This window comes from Otolemur garnettii, unplaced genomic scaffold (genome assembly GCF_000181295.1).
Source record: "Otolemur garnettii isolate 467f Iridium unplaced genomic scaffold, OtoGar3 scaffold00174, whole genome shotgun sequence".
Classification (NCBI taxonomy): domain Eukaryota; kingdom Metazoa; phylum Chordata; class Mammalia; order Primates; family Galagidae; genus Otolemur; species Otolemur garnettii.
Window position 1 is genome coordinate 735,318 of NW_003852569.1, and position 5,912 is coordinate 741,229.

The 5,912-nt window shown below is 42.4% G+C and overlaps 1 pseudogene; it reads right to left on the reverse strand.

The window, feature by feature from the left end:
* Positions 1-309: 309 nt before the first annotated feature.
* LOC100963572 overlaps positions 310-5,912 on the reverse strand; it is an 11,645-nt pseudogene continuing 6,042 nt past the window's right edge.

The following is a 5,912-nucleotide window of genomic DNA, read 5'->3' on the forward strand; positions in this document are numbered from 1 at the left end:
GTCATGTAAAAGCTGACTCCTGTGATTTTAAAAAATTATATGTAATGGGAGGACTTAATTACAATTTAACATTTGACTGTATGTGTTTTTGCTATATAGTCTACTTGTCAACAAATTGATCAGGGTTAAGTAACAAAAGCAAATTTTGATTTCATCTGTGTTTTAAATGCACAAAAAAAAGTTTTCTTTTTTAATCAAAAAACAAGATGAAAGGATATATAGGTCCTCTTCTCAACTGCTTTGCCATATAGCTTTTATAAATAAGGGTGGACTAAATCAAACTCTTTGTACAGAAGAGAAAAAAATAAGTTATTTCCTTCCTAAGGTCTCAGCTAGTTTCTTAAGCCTTTTCTTTAGCTCCATTGGAAATTTCTCTGAGCACTTCTTAAAACCGGCTTCATGTTGGGTGGTGCCTGTGGCTCAGTGGGTAAGGTGCCAGCCCCATATACCAAGGGTGGCGGGTTCAAACTCGGCCCCAGCCGAACTGCAACAAAAAAATAGCTGGGCATTATGGCGGGCACCTGTAGTCTCAGCTACTGGGGAGGCTAAAGCAAGAGAATCACCTAAGGCCAGGAGTTGGAGGTTGCGGTGAGGTTTGTGGCACTCTACCCAGGGTGATAAAGTGAGATTCTGTCTCTACAAAAATACTGGCTTCATGTCAAATTCCACAAATTTATTCTTGAGTGTTAACTTAGTGTTGCAGGTAGAACAGGTGAATCAGTTCACACACCAGGCCTTATCAAGAGCAGAGACCATGGAGGCAGAGCAAGATGGTGGAGGGGATGCATCCCTGGGTCAACTCTCCTGGTGGTTTCAGGTGAGAGTGGGGGGACTGGATCTTTTCCTGCATGAAGTACTGGTACAGACAAGCATGAAGTGCTGTACAGCACAGGGTGTACAGCAAGGAGGTGAATTGCTGGATTGAAAGTGTAGCCCAGAACTACGGTGCTTGACAGAAAAAACTCAGGGCAGCAGCTGAAATGGCACCAGCTGCAACCTGTGGCAGCTGCAACCGCAGCACCAGGTCTGCAGCTAGCGCCCTGAGAGGCAGAAACCAATCCCTCCCCCACGAAGGACTTCTGTGCCCAATTCATGGGGAGTTTAGGTGTTTTGCAGAGATTGTGGTGAGGCGTGGATTCCCAAGCGGAATTTGGCAGCCATAAAGGGGAGCCATTTGAACCCAGTTTGGGGCGTCAGGGATCCAGGCAATCGGACAGAAACTTGAGGGGAAGGGACTCCACTTAGGAACCGATCCATCCTGTAATTTTGGAAGTCTGTGTGGAGCTGCACTGATGCAGCGACCCATGGGGCAATCAGTTCCCTTCCTACAAACACTGAAAAGTCTTTTGTGTGCACTGCAGGGCGGAGGGGACTAGAAGTAACCGGCCCCTTCCCCAGCAGAAACGGACTGAACGCAGAGGGCGCAAAAAGCGCCCAGCTCTTTTCCCATGGACTACAACAATTTTCTGTTCAAGGGGAAACTAGGAGTTGAGTGGAAAATCTGGCAAAGTGTGGACTCGTGTGCCGAGTTTGGAGGACAGATAGGAGTGGGCAGCCAGCCAGGAACCAGATGTGATGTAAAACTACAAAAATGATGTCTCCATAACACCTCTCCCAGAAGCGTGGAGAGCTCAATCTGACCTGCAGCCAGCCATCTGGCATCTGAAGCTAATCCAAGATGCCCAACACTTTGCGGAAACTGTTGTAGGGAGAATCTGTGCAACCTGCCAGCAAAGATTCTTTCTTTTCTTTTTTTTGGTTTTACCCTGAGAACCACTCACAGCGCCACCTGCTGTCTAGAAAGTATATTGCAGCATAAGTATATTTCCATTAAACTGGAACCCCACCGCATTTATAAAGGGGTTTATTTGTATATATTCAAAAGAACAGTATTTTTCTTAGTGGTGCCCTCCTTTTCTCTTTTTTTTATGTTTTTTATTTTCTTTCTTCTTTGTTTGTTTGTTTTGCTTTTTATTTTCTCTACCATTTTATGACCAACATTTTTGTGGTTATCTTTTATTACTACTATCTTTTTTTTTTTTTGTCTGTTTGTTGGTTGGTTTGTTTTTTGTTTTCTTTTCTTTTTTGTTTGTTTGTTCACTTGTTTCTGAGTGTCTGAGCATTGGTGTGCTTGTGTGACTGGTAGCATTTTAGTCTGTTTATTTGTCCGCTTGGTTTCAATGTTTTGTACTTTGCTAAATCCTTGGGTTGGCTATATTCCCTAACTCCAATTTTTGCATTCAATAAGAATATGGAGGAACAGCAGATGAGAGCTGACTGGAGCTAACTTTCAACATAAACTTCAGTTCAGGAGGAGAGACAACAGCCAGAAGAATCCAATGAAGCTGAAGGTGGGGAGCTGAGCTGAGAGAAGAGATAGATAAACACACGTCTTCCCCACCGAGGCAAACCACGACTTCAAGAAAACAAATTCCAGGTTTAGATTGAGCCCAAGCGGAATATTCTCCAGCTCCCATTGAGTGCCTGAGGCAGATAGGCTTCAACTATCTCTGCTGGTTGGTGACAAAGAGTGGTTACCAAGTGAAGAAGGCATTGACATTCCTTGGACTCTGGCAGGCACAAAACCCTGACAAACTCATTGACTTTACCTGGACACTGGTAGGCACAAAACCCCGACTCACTCACCTATTGGACAGGACTGGGTTACAGAGTCTGGGTTAACAGAAACTGGTAGTGGGGTTAACAGAGACTGAGGTTAGCAAAGTCCAGAAGTGAAGGGCGAGTAAGGAGGGGAAAGAGACATCAGCCTCCTTACTCCAAATCATCTACTGAATGGGCCTTTCTGACTCCTCAGAGCATCAGAGCGAGCCACACTTGTACCACCAGTAGATTCCTATCATCTAGTTGCTGGAGACCTTGTGATCTTTCCAACCAGAGAGTGTGTACTGATTGGGTCAATAGGTTTGGATCTCTTTACTTGGGCAAATTAAACAGTGGTCGAGGGAGAATCTCTGATGTGCTCTGGATTTTCCCAGGGTTAAATTGTCTTCAGGTGGAACATTCTCCAGCTGTCACTGAGTGCCTGAGACAGTCAAGCCTCAGCTCCCTTTGCCAGCGGGGGTCAAAAAGCAGTAACTGAGTGGAGCTGGCATTGGCTCTACTTTGATTCTGGCAGACACAAAGCCCTGCCACATTTGCTTATTGGGCAACTGGGTCACAGCCCTGTGGGGTCTCCAGTGACTCAGTGTGACGAAGGTACAAGGTGGGGAAGGAGGCGTCAACCTCCCTAGAATAATTTATTTGCTGCGTAGGTCCTTCTAACCCCACAGAACACTGGAGCAAGCCATACCTGAGCTGCCAGAAGACCCCTGCAGTACAGATACCAGAGACCTCTTGAACTGCCCCACTTGAGACTTGTGTTGACTGGGACACTTGACCTAGATCTCTCAAACTGGGCCAATCATCTGAGAACTATCTAAAGTGATACTCTGGGGGTGTGGCTGAGGGAAGGTGTGGTTTTCCTTTCCCAACTGTCGCTAGCAAGGAGAGGGGTGACTTACTCGTTGATATTTCTCCACAGCCGAGATCTTAAGCCAGAGTAATTGATTTTCTAAGATAGAACAGAGACCAGCCAAAAACAAGATAGAAACACACAGGCCCCCAGGCTCTCAGATCGTAGCAATATACGCATCCCTGGCAAAACTCTAGGGGAAAATGTACAGACACCAGTCCCAGCCATTGCCCAAAAAGGCTAGTAAAATACTATCCTGGAGCCCCCAACCCAACTTCTTCTTACCTGCTCACCTAGCCAAACGGAGTAAATCCAGCATGGGGCAGAGTCAGCAGAAAAACTCTGGTAGTACAAATAACCAGAGTAGATCAACCCCCCCCCCCAAGGAAGGATGTGGCAGAGGCATCTGAAGAGCCAACCCATAAAGAGATGGCTGAGATGATAGAAATCGAGTTCAGAATGTGGATAGTAAATAAGATTAATAGAATGGAAGAAAGGAAAGAGCTAAAACTTCAAGAAATTACTCAAAAAATATCTCAAGAAATTATTCAAAAGATGTCTCAAGAAATTATTCAAAAGATGACTCAAGAATTCAACAATTTCAAAGATAAAATGATCAAATATTTTGAAACTTTGAGGCAAGAGTTCATAGCCCTCAAAGATTTGAGAAATACGGTTGAATCTCTTTGTAACAGAGTGGAACAGGCTGAAGAAAGGATCTCTGACATTGAAGACAAAGCTTTTGAACAAGCCCAAGAGCACAAAGATGAAAAGAAATGGAAAGCAAAAATAGATCTTTGTCTCAGAGAGCTCTGGGATAATTCGAAGAAAACTAGTATTCGCCTTATAGGAATCCTTGAAAGTGACAAAGCTGCCTCACAAAACACAGAGGCTCTTCTTCATGAAATTTTGAAAGAGAATTTTCCAGACATGCCAAGAGATTCTGAAATTCAGATAGCAGATCATTTCAGAACCCCAGCATGACTCAACCCAAGCAAGACATCCCCAGGCACATCATAATTAACTTCACTAAAGTTAATATGAAAGAAAAAATTCTGAAAGCAGTTAGATGCAAGAAAATCATAACCTACAAAGGAAAGAGTATTAGAATGACTGCAGATCTTCATGCTGAAATCTTTCAGGCTAGAAGAGGATGGTCAGTAACTTTTAATCTCCTAAAACAAAACAACTTCTAATCCAGGATCCTATATCCAGCTAAAATGACTTTCATCTATGATGGAGAAATTAAATACTTTAATGACATTCACATGTTGAAGAAATTTGCCATAACTCAACCAGTTCTGCAGGAAATTCTCAAACCTATCCTCCATAATGACCATTGCAATCCCCCACTACAAAAGTAAACTCACCAAGAAACTTTTGATCAAATTCCAACTTCCACAGGGGCGAAAGGATTAAAAATGTCTACTGGACTTTCAAGCAACTCAAGGACCAATATCTCACCAGGTCTATCAATAATTTCAATCAATGTGAATGGCCTAAACTGCCCTTTAAAGAGGCACAGATTGGCTGATTGGATACAGAAACTCAGACCAGTTATCTGTTGTATCCAAAAATCACATATTACTTAAAAGATAAATACAGACTCAGGGTGAAGGGATGGTCTTTTATATTCCAAGCAAATGGAAACCAGAAAAAAGCAGGTGTTGCAATTATATTCTCAGATGCGTTAGGGTTTAAACCAACAAAAATAAGCAAATATAAGGATTGCCATTTTATATTTGTCAAGGGTAAGACCCAAGATGATGAGATTTCAATTATCAATATCTATGCACCCAACCAGAATGCACCTCAATTTATAAGAGATACTCTAACAGGCATGAGCAACTTGATCTCTCCCAGCTCTATCACAGTCGAAGATTTTAACACTCCTTTGGCAGTGTCAGATCGATCCTCCAATAAGAAGCTTAGCAAGGAAATTTTAGATTTAAATTTAACTATTCACCTTTTGGACCTAACTGACATCTACAGAACATTTCATCCAAACAAATCTGAATACACATTTTACTCTTCACTCCATGGAACATACTCCAAAATCGATCACATCTTAAGCCATAAGTCTAACCTAAGTAAATTTAAAAGAATAGAAATTATTCCATGCATCTTCTCAGACCATCATGGAATAAAAGTTGAACTTGGTAACAACAGAAATCTGCAGTCTCATACAAAAACATGGAGGCTAAATAACCTTATGCTGAATGACAGATGGGTCAGAGATGAGATCAAGAAGGAAATTACCAAACTTTTAGAATAAAATGACAATGAAGACACGAGTTGTCAGAACCTCTGGGATATTGCAAAGGCAGTCCTAAGAGGGAAATTTATAGCTCTGTAAGCCTTCCTCAAGAGAATGGCAAGAGAGGAAGTTAACAACTTAATGGGACATCTCAAGCAACTGGAAAAGGAGGAACAGTCCAAT